Below are 17905 nucleotides of genomic sequence, written 5' to 3'. Positions count from 1 at the left end.
CCCCTACTAGAAATCGAGCCCAGTAGGGAAAAGGGCTCCGTCTTTCTGAAAGAAAAACAAACCTCTTCTCCCTGGCAGCCTCAGAGAAGCAGTTGAGTGGCCCTGACAGATTTCCCTCGCTAGGGAAAGACGGCTTCCCTCTTCCCTCTAGCCTTCCCTCCTGCCTGACTCTATTTCGGCGATCTGTTTCCTCTCCCGTGTTTGGATTCTGAATCTGTCTTCCAAGAGGGATCCGTGGGGAGTTTGCCGTGCCTAATTGGTTTTCCCAAGGCTCGCGAAGATTCTGCTAATTTTTGTTAATTATTGTTGTTAATTTTGTTGGGGGGGAGGGAGCGGTTCATTTCTCTTTGCAGACCCAGCACCTGGCACGATGCCCAGCACAAATATGTCCTCGGGAGATGTTGAAATATATAACTGAATGAATGAATGAGCGGGCTGGGTGCATTCCTGGTAATCACGTTTCCTACCCACCCCCCTTCTGCTGCCTTATAAGAGAGGATTTGCAGTCTCCTCTCTCCGGGCACCAGAAGATGATACTAATGAACAATACTAGACAAGAATAATCTCCTTTTACAAAGAAATAAACAAAAAGCCGATTTTAAAAAGGTTATTTTAGTCATAGGAGCTGGAGATCGATTACATGTGTAATCCTTGTTCTCCCCTTTGCGTTTGTTGAGCTCCAGTGTTTGGTACCTAACTTCAGAGGCTCTGCTTTGAGTTTGCAGCAGAGCCCAACAGTTGCCATGGCAACTAGAAAGCCTCTGGCAGCTCGAACAAACTGTAAAGGCTAAGACAGTGGTGGTGGTGGAAACAGGTTTGCTCTGCCCAGCCATCTTCCGCCTCTATGCCCTTCTAAATCACTGCTTCCCACCGAAGCCCTGGGTTTGGGGTCTTTGGTTGTCATTAATCACCTCACAACCACCTGGAATTGACCAGATTCAGGGGTGAACTGCAATTAACCACCGAGTTACCTTAGAGTATTTGTCTCCCAGCAAATAGTTCAAGGTAGAAGTAACAGTGTTTGTGCATGAGTAGCTGTTGCTACCCTGCCGTCTGAAATCACTTAAAGGAACTGGATGGAGGTAACAAGGTTACAGGTATTCTCTTGCCCAGAATAACAGATGGTGCAGTGCTGGGCTTTTCTCCCCTCTCTTTGATTCTCCATCTTTCTAGTCTTCTCTGAAAATAGGTATTGACTTCCTTGTTTTTCTTCTACTACTTGTTAATTAGGAAGCATTATTCTCTTCCACAAAGTATGTTAGTCAAGGTAGCTCATACCAAATAATTTGTATAACAATAAAGTTTCATTATAATAGATTCTGAAGTGAATAAATTTAAAGTTGATTTCAATATGAATCTGGGTAGTTATTTTTTTTTCTGGCCAATTAAGAATATGCTTTGCATAGCTATTTAACTGTTTCATTGGGTGCACACACTAAATCACCATTCTGATTAGCCAGTGAACTAGGAATGAATTCACTAGACGTATGTAGTGAATAACAAATACTCGTCTAGGTACTCTTTGCATTTTGCTAAGATTAAGTAAGTTTTCTGCATATAATCAGTGGCAGTATGATATTGCATATTTTTATACAACAGTAGTTTATAGTTTTCCCATCAAAAATTCTTAACAAGGTTTTACTTTTATTGTTCTCATACATAACTGAAAGATGCTGAGAACTGTTAAGAGAAATTAATGAAGAGAAAAGGTGAAGGATATATCCTTAGGCAGTTACACATTGTCTGTTTATTCTTGTAAAAATAAAGGACTGGAGTAATTTCCAAACTGGGAAAGTTTCTGTATTTTCTGAAATATATGTTTTTGCCAATTTGGGGCTGAAATTTTTCAAACTTATTTAAATTCTTTCTTTCAAGAAATTTTATCTGACTTTTTATTTCTCTGTCTCTTCCTTTGATTTATTTTTCCTTCTTATAATATTTGTCTTCTGGGAAACTGATCCTATTCTGCTGTCAAAATTAACTATAATTTCCTGTAAACTATGTTAAAGGGATCTGAGCCCTCTGGAACCTGAAGAAGGAATGATGATTTTGTATATCAGCCATGTCTTGACGCTGACAGTCTGTCTCATTTGATTTGCTAAATCAGTTGTGTGTGTGTGTGTGTGTGTGTGTGTGTGTATGTATGTGTTTGTGTATGGTGGGAGGGGGGATGACACATAGTGTGAGCTCTGAAAAAAAGCCAAGAAGGTACACTGTGCTCATCAAACAAACCATAGTGTCTCACAGAGGAACACTTATGGAGAAACAGATCAGGTGTCTTATACTGTATACAAATCTAGATTAGAAGGCCGGAATTTGCTGTAGGAAAGTGTCTGGAGACAGCTCCCTGTCTTCCACTATGGCAGTGGTTTCCAATTCTAGGCAATTTGACCTCATGAGACATTTTTCAATGTCTGGAGATATTTTCAGTTGTCATATTTTCAGTTGTCACAACTTGGAGGATGGACGAGCTACTGGCATCTAGTAAGTAGAGTCCAGAGTTGCTGCTACACATTCTAAAACGCAAAAGAAAGCCATCCCACAACAAAGAATTATCGAGTCCGAGCCCTCAATAGTGCCCAAAATGAGAAGCCCTGCCATACGGATGAGAAGGATCAGTAGAATGATTCCATTGCAGCTGATGTTCTTCATTTTGTCATTGAAGTCACCATACCCCTTCTCCTTCCTTTGACAGGCTAAGCCATAACCATTATTCATTAATTTCATACCTAGTTGTGATGATTATCAACTCATATTTCACAGCATTTTTTTCAAAATGTATCCAAGTATCACCTTAGAATAAAATGCTTGGAGTATCTACTAAAAATGCAAAGACATGGGCTTCTCCCCAGACCAAATGAATTAGAATCTTTAGCAAGAACCTCTGGAGGTTCTCATGCATCAAAACATTTGAAAACCATTGTCCTATAATTGTCCCACAAAATGACCAGTGAGACAGTGACCTGATTATGAATGTGCAACCCTGGCCTAGCAAAGCTAGATTTCCATATGATTCACTTGTCCATTATTAATGTATTCATTCAAATATTTATGAATAAATTATGATGTCAGACACTGTACCAGGCACTGAGAATACAATGGTGAACAAGACTTACCACTTTTTTTTTTTTTTTTTTTTTTTTGCGGTACGCAGACCTCTCACTGTTGTGGCCTCTCCCATTGCGGAGCACAGGCTCTGGACGCGCAGGCTCAGCGGCCATGGCTCATGGGCCCAGCCGCTCCGCGGCATGTGGGTCTCTTCCTGGACCGGGGCACGAACCTGCGTCCCCTGCATCGGCAGGTGGACCCTCAACAACTGCGCCACCAGGGAAGCCCCAAGACTTACCACTTTTTGCCTTGCTTTCTTCATCTATAGAAAGGTTATAAGAATTTTTAGTTTACTGAGTTGTTTTAAGCATCAAATGCATGAAGACATGGGGATTGCTTTAAACAGTACATGCATAATAGAGATTACTCAAAAAATGTTATTTGTCACTGTTGCTTACTTGTTGAGAGTAGGTTTCAAATCTAATTCATTCACTCCAGCGCTTGGTTACAGGATCTGGCACAGAGTAGTAATTTCTAGAATGTACAGTCTAACAGGGAGAATGGAGAAGATTAGGAGACACTGATGTTCTCACCCCACTCTCAACATTGTCCTGAAACCTGACTTTTCCAGAGCAAGAGGACATTTGGAGTCATTTTCTAGTTCTCCTGGTACACTTTTCTTCTGATGGCCACAAACTCTATACTTCAGTCAAAATCACAATTGTAGGTTCCTAAACTTATCACTCAATATCATACTTTTGTGTGTTTGTTTGTTTTGTCCTGTCATATGCTATTCCTTCAGTTTAGAAAGCCCTTCCCTCTTCTCCATCTGCCTCGTCTTTCTTCATTCTTTCTGATTAAGTTTAGGTGTCATTTTTTTTCCCCCAAGGAGGCTTTATTGCTTGTTCACTGCATGCTAGTCTGTGGTACAGTCTGTCCTATAATAATAGTTAATATTTATTGAGTTCTATGTGTCACCAGGCATTATTCTTAATGGTTCTACATTATAGATGCATGTAATACTCTCTCCACTTAAAGCAACCATTTCATATTTGTATCATAGCACATAACACATTTTTTAAAAGTATCTGTATTTCTACCCAAATTATCAGTTCTGTGTTTTAAAATTTTATATATTAAAAATTTATAGTACTTATCAAACCTGGTATTGTTATGTATATATTTAATGTTATTATAGCTTATCTGTATTTAATATTATGTGTACATTTGGTCAATACCTTTCTCTCCCTATAATTTAGCTCTGTGAAGTCAAGGATTTCATTTGTTTTCATCCACTCACCCCTTTTGTCCAAAGCAATGGCTAGCTAGTAATAGGTACTCGATAAATATCTGTAGAATGAATAAGTATTCAGTGTATAATTAAATAAATAAACAAACACATGCATAGCTTTATTCCTTTTATATACTTCTGCAGCCATTAAGGGATCTCTTTCAACAGCATAGATTCCAAGTGCCCATCTCTAATTAGACAAAATCCAGACCTTGTTGCTTGATTTATTCCTTCTTATCACACCATGGAAATTAACTATTTTTCCTATTTACATATTGCCATGATAAAAATTAACAAACCCAAGCACTTTAATTTATGCAATAAGATTATTATTTAAATCAAACAGAAGAGAGGGCCAGCTCAAAGAGATTTCAGAAAACTGAAGACACACACCCTTTCTTTGTTCAATCTCCTTAATCCTATACCTGGCCTCTAGAGTACAGCAAAGAGAGGGAGTACTGATCATTGGTAGCAGGCAGCTATGGATCTAAAGCATCTAAGTCCATCCCATTTTTGGGTTTCTGTATAGTAGTTTCTGAATCTGACCTTTTGCCACTGGTTATCGCTGTTCTTTCTTGTATGTTTCATGCTTTCTTTTCTAGCATTTCTTTTCCGGCACATCTATTTTATAGATGAGGAAACTGATCTAGTAGATTGAGTAACTTTCCCAGGTCACACAGCAAGTAAATGGCAGAGCTGGGATTTGAATCTAGGGAGTCAGTTTTCAGAGCCCATGTTTGAGCTGCTGCGTGATGTTGTCTTTACGATGACAGATGAGTCATGATCTCTGCTTTAAAGAAGATAATTTATATTTCTGCCCAGGACACCTTTTCCAACCTCAGGTTAACCAACACTGTTATTTTAGTGGCTACATACCAGGACATCACTGTCATGAAAACCTTCCATATTTTACTTTAAAGGGCCATCCCATAAAAATGTCAAAGGTGGGAAAGAGTTTTTGAAGAATGACCCTTTAGCAGCCGTGATTCAAAGGAATACAGTCCTGTTCAGAATATGAGACACTTACAGGAAAAGGTACGGCACTTGGAGATATATCAAAGCCTGACATTTAATGAAAACCTTAAAGATCTTGATGGAGCTTTATATCAATTACTCATTCACCTTGTATATGGCCTAATATATTTTATTTTTAAAAAGTCTCACTAGCAGGACTGGCATTGAAATGCCCCAGCCCCAAGGGCATCTTTGAATGGGTCCTATCTAGTAACTAACTCCCTACTTATCTAGTTAATAGCCTGCAGTATGTCTATTTGTATGGTTTTGACTAGCAGCTAAAGAATAATATAGTTTCCCATGGCCATTTAAGCTCCACAAAGAGAGCACATCCTTCTACTTGCATATTTCCTCCCTAATTTGTCTTACAATAGCTCTTCGTCCAGCAAAGTATGCAGTGACAACATGTATGTACCAGAAAAGCATTTATAGTCCTCAAGTCTCCTTTTAGACCACAAGGAGGTGCCATGAACACCAAGAGAATTGTCCTTATTGACAGAAATCTGGGGAGCCTTTATGAAAATAAAATTTAAGTATATTGGATCAGGGTAGAAGGATTATAATGCTGGGTGGGTCAAAATGCTTTGAAATGGGTACATTCCACTAAGTGAAGATTCTGGATTCAATATGTTGAATCAAGAGTATTTCTAGCAGTTTGCTTTAATGACTGACTGATCCTTTACCCCAAAGTAGCAAGTTATGAAGTTAAAACATCCATGATACTGAAAAGTAGGTATCCGAAGTTTTAAGAATAAATAGATGTTAGCATGGATTTGTCCTGTTCACCAACTCCAATCTATGCCCCTAAATTTGTCCAAGCACACTCCCTTAATGTATTCATCAGGGGAGCTCCAGCAGCCTTGACGAGCTCTTGGGTGACTATTGTCTCTAGGCCAGAGATGATAGTGGGAAATGCTGCCATCAAACTGGATTCCCAAATCCAATGGAGATAATGGGATCTCAGGGATTTTCTGTATTCAATGGACAGGATAAAATCCTAGAATATCAGGGGTCAGGTGGTGGCACTTAATCACCAGAGTAAAGATGGGCATGGGTACAGAAATGTACACCAGAGGCAACACAGTAATCAGCATAGTCTGAGCTGCAGAGATCTTTGTTGTTTGTTAAATGATAATGGTGTCCTTGGAACTGAAGTAGATGATCAGCCTATAGAACCTTAGTGATGTGTATAGTCAGCAAAGCATTAGGTCTGGTGAAGAAAGATGTGATTTGAATTATCACAAAAGAGTTCAAGCCCCTCAAACCAGTTTCTAGTCTTGAGTCTAGAGCCTCTTAATGAAGGGGAGATGGGTTTTGCTTAAGGAAGATTGTAGCTACACAGACAAAAATTTATTCTGTAAATTTATGTCCTATTCTTCCTCCCAGAAGTCCTGCCACCATTTATCAGAGTGACTGTAGAAGCTGAATAACCAGATTCTTTGAGATTATAAGGCCCTGGTTTTAACTTACAGCAATTCCTGGAGATCCAAAATGCCACTGTGGTCCAGTGAAGCCATAGTAGACATCTACAGAGATGAGATGATTTATGGTTTGGGGTAATTCCAAAGTAGGCCTATGTGCACCTGAACCCATCATGTGATTTTATCCCAGGTATACAATGCATAGTTGTGAGGGACATACTCAGCAACTTGTAGAATACCAAATTAATTCTTTGACCTGTGGGAAAAAAAACCAAGAAAAGCCCCAGGACTCTCTTTACCTACCAATATAATAAACAAAATGTAATGCTACATCTCTACCACATCAACAACGTAAAAGATGAAGGAGTGGTACTTCTTACTAAAGATACATTTAGTTTGTCTATTTGGCTTATACACAATGCAGATGGGTATAAGAGAATAAGAGTAGATTATCAAAAATTTAATTAGGTAATGATTCCAATTGCAGCTGTTTTTATTATGCAGCTGTTTTTGTTATGCAGTTTGTTTTTATTACTGGAGTTTCCAGAGTCTCTTGATACCTGATGTGTAGCAAACATTTCAGTGGTGAAACTCATTAGAAGTTTACTTTCAGAGGAGAGGGTCAGAATACACTGTTGCTGACTTACCTCAGGGCTAAATCAAACATCCAGCCAGTGACATAGTCTAGTCTAAATGGACCTTGACTGCCTTTTTATTTTATAAGACATCATGCTTTTCCATTAAGTTGATGACACCATTCTGATTGGATCTGGTGGACAGGAAGAAGAAACTACTCTAGACACCTTGGTAAGACACACGCATACCAAAATGTGGGGAAAGAATTCCACAAAAATTCAGGGCCTTGTTTACACATTGATGAAATTACTAGGGGTTCAGTGACCTGGGTGTGGAGATATTCCTGTGAAGGTGAAGGAAAATTTGGTGCATCGGGTCCTTCCTATCATTAAAGAAGGATCATAATGTCTCTTTGGATTGTAGAAATAACATATCCTTTATTTAGGTTTATTACTCCAACCTATTTACTGAGTAACCTTAAAGTCTGTTTTTTATTAGGGCTTTTATTATTTTTATTAGGCCTCAGAAAAAGAAAAAATCTGTGCAATAGGTTTAGACTACTGCATAAGAGCCTCTACCACTTGGGCCAAGAAAGAATACTAATCCAATTATGTTTGAAATGATTGTAGCATATAGGGATGCTGTATGGCACTTATGAACAGACTCCTGTTAATGAATCACAAAGAAGACTTTTAAAATTTTAGAGCAAAGCTGTGCCATCCTCTTCAGATTATTATTCTCCTTTTAAGAAATAGATTCTGGCTTGCTACAGGTCTCTAGTAGAGACTGAACACTTCACGTGAGCCACCAAGTTACCATACAACCTGAGTTACCCTTCATGAACTGGTATTGTTGGCATGGGCAGAAGTCCATAGTCAAATGATAGCAACACATAAGCGATCAGGCTTGAGTGAGGCATAGACTGAGACACACAAGCAAATAGCTAAAATGCCTATGGCCCTTACTCTAGCTCCTTTGCCCATCTCTCTCAATCTTCACCTAGAGTCTCATTAGGAATTTCCTATGAGTAGTTAACAAGATGAAAAAAAAAATCAGGCCTTATTTACAAATGATTCTGTAGACAAAAGTAGACAACTTCAGCTTACTCCAGGGCCTCCAGAATAAAGTGAAGAAAACTCCCAGTAGGCAGAACTTTGAGTAGTATAACTGTTTTGTTGAATTTTTTTTTTTAATGAGAGATTGTCAGAAGTAGAATCTTCATTGATTTATAGTTTGTGTCTAAAGGTCAGAGGCTTGGAAGAGACACACTTGGAAAATTGGTGGCAAGAGAATGGGGAAGAGATATTTGAATAGACCTCTCTGAAGAAACACAGAATGTCAACATATTTTTCATTCCATCTATGATTCTCACCAAAGATAGCCTCACCAGAACAAGACCTTTGTATTCAAGTGAACAAGATGATGTGCTGTGTGACTATCAGTTACCCTCTTTCTCCAGCCACCCATGTCCTTATAGACTGTGCTTTTACACGAAGTGATGAATGTTATACATAGAGTCAGTAATATAGATGCACCAAGTGTGGTCTGACTTGGCAGATTTCCAGCCAGTCAATAACAGATACTAACACTTAGCTCCAAATATGATACCATTGCACAAGAGCATTAATTAGCCACCTGATAGCACGTGGATTGAATTGGACCCTTCCATGGATGCCATTTTCTTCTGAAAATTACCTGAGTTGTCAAGATTGGAGGTTGTGAGAAACACCCCAGTTTCTAGTTTTTCCTTGCTCTCTATCCCTTCACAGCCAGCTTTCTTCCACAACTGCTACCCCTGCTGACCTATAGCCATTTATCACCAACCACCACCCATGAAATTCTATAGAAGTCTGACTCATTTTGAACAAAAGGGTGGTCTGAGAAAAGTCCAAATTACAAAGTCTCCAAGAATATTAGTGTCTAAATTTGGGGGAATAAATATTGCCTAATGTGTTGATTCACAATGTAAAATATATTTTTACATTAAATCTTTGTGGACAGATTCTACATATACACAATCATCATCAGATATTGACATCTATTTTTCTGTATTTCTACACTGTATATGTGTTCCATTTATAGCAGTAAGTATTTTATATTATGGTGTTTGTCATAACACCATATGGCATACTCTCTGTAGCTGGGACTCTCTCTTTTGTCTTTGTGTCCCTAATAATACCTAGCTACAGTAGGTACACTGTAATTGTTGGATGAAAAAGAGTGAATTCGTGAATTATCTTGTCTGTCAGTCTGTCTGTTTATCTATTTAGATAACTAGCTATAGAAATAAGACCAGCATTTAAGTCATGAAAACATAATCAAGAATTGAAGACTTGTCACAAATTTGGGTACACAGGATGGGATGTCAGGGTTAATATGGGGAGAGGTTTCTCAGCAGAAATTGAGATGGTGCAAGGATCTGTTGCAAGTTAATTTTTGCTGATCAAAACAAGACTTATAAAGTTAATCAGGTAAATTATGTCATACCTCATGGGTAAAAGAGAGGAATATATTTGTCCGGATATCCAGGGTAGAACAGGAGTATGGACAATTAATCTTTGAAACAAATTATGAGGCAGAGAAGTGAGGAATATAAAAACAACGTCAAATTTGTATTAAAATATTTTACAAGTGGAATAGATGGAGAGGAGAAAGCATCTACAAATTTACACAACACATATGCGTAATATTGTATTTCCCCAATACTAAGTATTTGATTAGTAGAGCTGATTCTTAAAAGTCTTTACAATATTAATTTCTGTCATATTTTCCCATGAGAAGAATTATGAACATCAGTGTGCTATTCTCTGAAAACTGGATTTTATTTTAGAATTACAGTATTATTTCTTCAAAGTCAGTAGTTCACTTTGTAATGGTTCCTTCATTATTGCTAAAAACATCCATAAATTATTCTGCCCAGAACAAATGTTTGAAATGGTTACGAAGGCATGGAATTAACTGCTGTAGTCTTTAGGAATAAATTTATCATCAGTAATTTGTTTTCATTGAGAAGAAGTTTAACTTAAAGAACATGTTAGATAATTTCATGTCTCTATAAACATTGAAAAGTAGTCCAGGACTTAGTAATTTTTGAACCATATTTCCAAACCAGGCTATTGAACAGAAAGGTCTAGTGGAGCCTTTAAAAATAGAAATTCTACCACCCTGTACAACCTGATTCAGAGTTTCAGTAGGTAAAATCCTGAAATTTGTATTTTTAACAAGCTTCTCAGGAGATGCTTAAACAAATGATATATAGACTTCCATTGAAACCACTGATACCATATACAACGGCAAAATGCAGTCAATACATATTTGCTCACTGAATATATGTGACCAGCTTTGCAGCTTTGCTAAACGTATCACATTCCAAGGAATGTTAAAATACTTCCAAGAACTTTACAAGTATTTATAAGACAACATAATGGTGATCCTTCTCTTAGGGTTTGATGACCTCTTAATGAAAAGATGAATTGGATTCATAGTCTTTGAACTCCATTCTACATGAATAATATACATGTTTTTTTCTGAGAAGAAGCTTCATCTCATTCTCATTGATTCAGCAAATATTTGACTATCTATAAGGGATTCTTTCTTCTCTCCCCCAAAGGTTAAGAACTATTGCCCTAAATTACTCGTATTGCTGCTGATTTGCATTCACGCTCTTTCCTCCAGGCTCACAACTAACATCATTTAAATTTTAAGCAAAGTGCAATTATCAAGAATCTATATACCCTTAGAATAAAAAGGAAGACGTGTGATCAGAAAAAAAGAAGCCAAATAATATCATTTTTCCACATTAATATACATGTGGAATAGCCTCAGAGGTTTAATTTTTTCATCTTGGAATTCAAGACAGATATTTTTGCTTTGAGATAACTTAATCAACCCTCTCAGTTGACTACATTGCAGGAATTTGCTGCCAACACACATGGTGGAGGATCATAGCTTTGAAGTCCTTGGGGTCCATGTTGTTTCAGTCTGTTTAGTAGCTGTAGTCTGTGTGGATTTAAAGTTGGTTAGTCAACCAAACAAGGACAGAATAGATTTAGTTGATCAATGTCACCTTGAAAGAAAATTAAAAGGCATTTTTTGCAAGACTGAAAAATAGGAAGCTAGAAGAGAAAGCTTACTTATATGCTGGATGACAGAATTTAGCTTTGGGAAATCTTGACGCAGATAAAACCTAACAGGAATGAGTGTAAACAACATTGCTTATATCTCATGATTATTGAGATATAATTTACAATTGGTAAAATTTACCCTGTTTAGGAATACTATTCCATAGGTTTTGACACTTGTCACTATGAAGGTACAGAATATTTCTACTATCTGAAAATTTTCAACATACTTCTTTGTAGTCAATCCATCTCATACTCAGTCCTGGCAATCACTGTCTTGATATCTACCTCTGTTCTTTGCCTTTTCCAGAACATGATATAAACAGAATCATAAAGTATGCAATTTTGTCTTCTTGTGTCTTTCATTTAGCATAATAAATTTAAGATTCTGCTCTATTAGATGTTATCAATATTATGTTCCTTTTATTGGGAACAATATTTAATTGTATGGATGTACCAAGATTTATTTATCCATTCAGCAGTTGACGTATCTTTTTCTTGCTTCCAGTTGCTGCTATAAACCTTTATATACAGTCTTTTGTGGACATATGTCTTCATTCTCTTGGTTAGAAGGTTTTTAATTTTGATGAAGTACAGGTATCAATTTGGTTTCTTTCATGGTTTGTGCTTGGGATGACCTAAAAGCATTTTTCCTAATCCAAGCTTGGAAAGATTTTCTCTTACGACTTCTTCTAAAGTTTTGTAGTTGTATGTTTTGTGTTTAATTCTATGATCCAATTAGTGTTGATTTTTGTGTATTGTGCAAAGTATGCATCAAAGTCTCCTTTTGTTCATGTAGATATCCAAATGGTGCATCACCATTTGTTGAGAAGACTATTCTTTCTCCATTGTATTACCTTGTCAACTTTTGTTGAAAATTAATTACTGTTATATATGTAAGCCTATTTTTGGACTCTATTCTGGTCCAATGATCCTTAGGCCAATATCACACTATCTGGATTAGTATAGATTTGTTGTAAGCTTTGAAATCAGAAATTGGGAGTTCTCATACTTTATTCTTTGTTCTCAAAATTGTTTTGACTACTTTAGGTTCTTTACATGTCCATAAATACTTTCAAATAAACTTATTAATCTATAACAAAACAAAAAGCAAAAAAAAAACGGCTGGGATTGTGTCTGAAATTGCTTTGGATGTACAAATCAATTTGGGAATAATTGATATTTTAATAATATTGAGTCTTCCAAATAAACTTTTCATTTAGTTAAATTTTCTTTGATTTCTCTCATTGATGTGTTAGTTTTCATCATATTCATCTTATACAGACTTTGTTAGATTTTTCCCTAAGTGCTTCACATTTTTTGATCCTATTATAAATAAAATTTTTAAAATTTTGATTTTCAGTTGTTTACTGCAAGTATAATTTTTATTTCCCCATTTATCTAGTTTTTATTTTTTAAATTGACTATATTTTGTTAAAATTATTCCTATAGTTGTCATTATTCATACTGTTTTAAATAGTCTCTTAAAATTTAAATTAAAAGATTTTTTATCACTGGTATATATAAAAAATGATTTTAGTAGGGCTTGTATCCTGCAACCCTACTAAATACATTCATTGGTACTAGAGAAAATTTGTAAATTCTTTGGGAATTTTCTATGTAGACAATTATATCAAAATATGAATAAAATAAATTTTAGTTCTTTCTCATCTCTATACTTTTAGTGTTTTTTTTTTTGCCTTATTTTACTGGTTAAGGCTTTTATTATGATATGAGTAATAATGGTTAGAGAGGACATCATTGCCTTACTCTCCATCTTAGCAGGAATGCATTTGTCAATATTACTGTACACATATGAATATATATATATGATATTAGCTGCTTTTTTTTTTGGTAAATGCCTTTAACCAGGTTGAGAATGTTCCCTTTTATTCCTCCTTTGCTGACAGTTTTTATCATAAATGTCAAATTCTTTTTGGAAAAGGCAAGGAATGAAGTGTTCCTAAAAGCCTCTGGAGCAAGTGCAGCTTTGCCAACTCATGATTTACACCCACTTATAATGATTTCAGGCTTTTGGCCTCCAGAAATGTGAGAGAATACATTTCCTTTGTTTTAATCCACCAGATTTGTAGTAATTTGTTATAGCAACTAGAAGAAACTAATACAATATTCTTGAGGGATATTTAGTAGGATTTTTCTTCCCCCTCATAAAATGAGTTGGAAATTCTCAACTTTCTTCTATTTCCTGGAAGAATTTGTGTATAACTAGTACATTCTTCCTTTAATGTTTGTTAGTGTTTGCCATTGAAGTTATCTGGGCATGGAGTTCTCTTTGTTGGGAGGTTTTTAACTAGAAACTCAATTCGTTTAATAGACATGTAATCAGCCCTGTTATCTATTTCTTCCTGAGTGAACATTGGAAGTTTCTATATTTTGAGGAAATTGTACATTTTATGTAAATTACTAATTTAGTGACTTAAAATTGTTCATAATTTTGCCTTAATGTCCTTTTAACTGGGGTTTGGCAAACTATAGCCTGAGAGCCAAATCTGGCCCTGTTTTTATACACCCCATGAAGTGAAAATGTTTTTTACATTTTTAAACTGCCACAAAAAGAGTCAAACAAACAAGAATATGCTACAGAGGCTGTATTGTGGCATAAAAATTCTGAAGTATTTATTATTGGTCCATATAAAGAAAAAAAATTACCAATACTTGCTATGATGTCTGTAGTATCTAGAGATGTCACTTCTTTCATTCCTGATTTTGGTAATTTGTGTTGTTTTTTTTTTTAATCGATTTTGTGATCAATCAGGCTGAGGATTATTAATTGTATTGATCTGCTCAAAGAACCACCTTTTTTGCTTCATTTGTGTTCTTTAGTGTCTTTCTGTTTTTAATTTAAGTGATTTCTGTTCTTATTTTTTTACTTCTTCTTTCCTTCTTTTTTTAGTTTTAATCTATATATACCTTTATAAATAAGTAGTTTCTTTATAGGTCATACGTAGCTCAGCCTTGTTTTTTATCCAATCTGATAAGCCCTTCATTTTATCTGGGGTGTTTAGACCATTTCAGTTTAACTTGATCTGGGATATGATTAGTCAGTCTATTATATTAATCCTTATTCTCTGTTTGTTCCATCTATTCTTTGTTCTTTTTCATCCTTTTTCATGCCTTTTTGTATTAATTATTTTCATGATTTCATTTATTTTCACTACTACTTATATCTCTTTTTGAAGTTTATTTAGTAAATATTTAGTCTGAAATAATTTCAGACTTACAGAAAATAATGATAAGAAGAAATATAGGGACACCCTTCTGTGATAGTCCCAACTGTAAAAATTTCCCCACACCTTTATTTTTTCCGTATATACATATTCTTCTTCATAATATTGTTACTAATCATTATCATTATTATTGAACCATTTGAGGGTAAGTTGTAGACATGCTGTCTCTCAACTCTAAATAATTTTGTGTGTATTTCCTAGGAACAATGATCCAAATTAGGAATTTAAGATTTTTACAATACTACTATATAATTTATAGACATTATTCATACTTTGACATTTGTTCCAATAATGTTGTTTATAGTGAATCTATCTTTGTCTATTTTACCCTTGATATTTTCTAAGAGAGTAGACAAGTTATTTTGTAGAATGTTCCTCTGTCTGGAGTTTTCCGACATTTCCTTCTGACTAGATTTAGGTTACATGATTTTGGCAAGAACACAAATGAAAAAATTTTGTGTCCTTTTCCAGGCATTATACCAGGAGGCACAGGTTATTTTTTTTTCACCCATTTCTCCCACAATGCCATTCCTCACCTCTAGCAACCACCAGTATGTTCGCTGTGTCTGTGAGTTTGGTTTTGCTTTTTGTTTTCTTTTTTTTTTAGATTCCACGTAAAAGAGAGATCATACAGTATTTGTCTTTCTCTGGCTTATTTCACTTAGCATAATACTGTCTAGGTCCATCCATGTTGTCACAAATGGTAGGATTTTATTCTTTTTTATGCCTGAGTAATATACTTACAATTCGTATCACAATTTCTTTATCCATTCATCCATCGATGAACACTTAAATCGTTTTCATATCTTGGCTATTGTAAACAATGCTGCAATGAACATGTAGTTGTATATGTCTTCTTGAGTTAGTATTTTTATTTCTTTGTATAAGTGGATTTGCTGGATCATATGCTAGTTACATTTTTAGGAACTTCCATACTGTTTTCCAGAGTGACTGCACCAATTCACATTTCCATCAACAATGTACTCAAGTTCCCTTTTCTCACATCCTCACCAGCGCTTGTTGTTTTTTTGTAACAGCCATTCTAACAGGTGTGGGGTGGTATCTCATTGAGGTTTTGATTTGTATTTACTTGAAGATTAATGATGTAGAGCATCTTTTCATGTAACTGTTGGACATCTGTTTGTCTTCTTTGGAAAAATGTCTATTCAGATCTTCTGCCCATTTTTTAATCTGATTGTTTTGTTATTGAGTTGTATGTGTTCTTTATATATTTGGGATATTAGCTTCTTATCACATATATGATTTGCCAATATTTTCTCCCATTCATTGGGTTGCCTTTTCATTTTGTTGATGGTTCCCTTTGCTATACAGAAGTTTTTAGTTTGATGTAGTTCTACTTGTTTATTTTTGCTTTTGTTGCTCTTGCTTTTGGTGTCAGATTATAAAAGTCTTGCCTATGTCAAGATGCTTACTGCTTATATTTTATTGTAGGAGTTTTATGATTTTAGGTCTTATGTTCAAGGCTTTAATACAATTTGCATGTATGTTACTCATATTTCTTTTCCTTAGCAGTAGCCATAGGGCTTACAATATTCTTCTTTAACTTATCACATTTTACATTCAAATAACATTATACCAATTCACAAAGAGTTTAAGAAAATTATAACAGTATAATTCCAATTATGCACTCCCATCCATTCTACTATTGTTTTTTCATAATTTTACTTTTATATATGCTGTAAGGTCCACATTATATTTTCACATTTTTGCTTTAGAGAATCAAATATGTTTTAAAGTATTAAAAATAAGAAAATATGTAATTTCTATTTGCATCTTTTTTGTGTGTATTATTTCCCACATTCTTTTTTCTTTGCCCAGATTGAAGTTTCTATCTGGTATCATATTACTTAACATGGTATGAAAAATTTCTTAACATGGCATGCTGTCAGTTAAAAATGTTCTTTATTTCATCTTAGTTTTCTGTGAGATATATTCTTTGGATGTACAATTCCACTTTGTTTTTATTTTTTGCCCAGTCCTTTGAAGATGTAAAAATCTTGTATTCTGGCTTGCATAATTTCTGATCAATAAGATTATTTTTATTTTTTCTTGGTGTGTAATGTTTTCTTCTCTGATTGCATACAAAATTTTGAAAATCTTCTTTCCCCCCACACATTTTGACTATGATGTATCTAAGTGGGTAGTTTTTTTATCTGTTTGTTTCTCTTTGTATATATACTGATTAAGATTCTATGGGCATTTTGATCATTATCTCTTCAAATATTTCTTCTGCACCCAAATTTTCTCTTCTCCTTCTGGGACCCCAATTACACATATACTTGACTGTCCCATGTTTTTTCTCTGCTCTTGGATTCTCTCTTTTTTCTTCTTTCTCTCTTTTATGTCCATCTACTAATAAATCCATTAAAGGAATTCTTTATATCTGGTAGCATTTTTAGCATGCTAGTATTCTTATTTTACCTTCTTATGTTATCTATCATTTTACTAAACTTTCCTCACATGTGTATGTTGTCCACTTTTTCTGGTAGATCCTCTAACATTTTAATTTTAGTTATGTAAATGTCCCTATCTCATAATCTAAGACCAGGGCCATCTCTGAGTCTGATTTTGTTGACTGCTTTATCTCTTGACAATAATTTTAATTTTTTGCCTTACATTTTTCAATGTCTCGTAATTTTCTTGAGTATCAGGAATTGTATGTAAAATAATAAAGACTGAAGTAAATAGTGTTTATGCTCGTAAATGGTCATGCCTCTTTTGTTATGCTGTTAGTGTAGGGGGATGAGCTAATTTAGTTTGTAGTTGAACTCTATTTGGGTTTTGTTATTGCTATTATTATCTTCAGGATACTATGATGGTTAATTTTCTGTGTCATCTTGACTAGACTAAGGGATACCAAGATAGCTGGTAAAAATAGCTTGTTTGTCTGTGAGGGTATTTCCAGAAGAGATTAGCATTTGAATTGGTAGATTTAGTAATGAAGATTGCCCTCACCAATGCATCATTCAATCTGTTGAGGGCCTGATTAGAAGAAAGAGGCATAGGAAGGGCAAATCTACTTGCTCTTCTTGAATGGTGATATCCATCTTCTCCTGCCCTAGGACAGCAGGGCTTCTGGTTCCTGGGTTTTTGGACTCAGACTGGAACTCATATGTCTGGCCTCCTGGTTCTCAGTCGTCTGGGTTTGGACAGGAACTACACCAG

The sequence above is a fragment of the Monodon monoceros genome, unplaced genomic scaffold, assembly GCF_005190385.1.
Source record: "Monodon monoceros isolate NGI ecotype Baffin Bay Population unplaced genomic scaffold, NGI_Narwhal_1 Super_Scaffold_20, whole genome shotgun sequence".
Lineage (NCBI taxonomy): Eukaryota > Metazoa > Chordata > Mammalia > Artiodactyla > Monodontidae > Monodon > Monodon monoceros.
Note: the sequence above shows the minus strand (reverse complement) of the source record.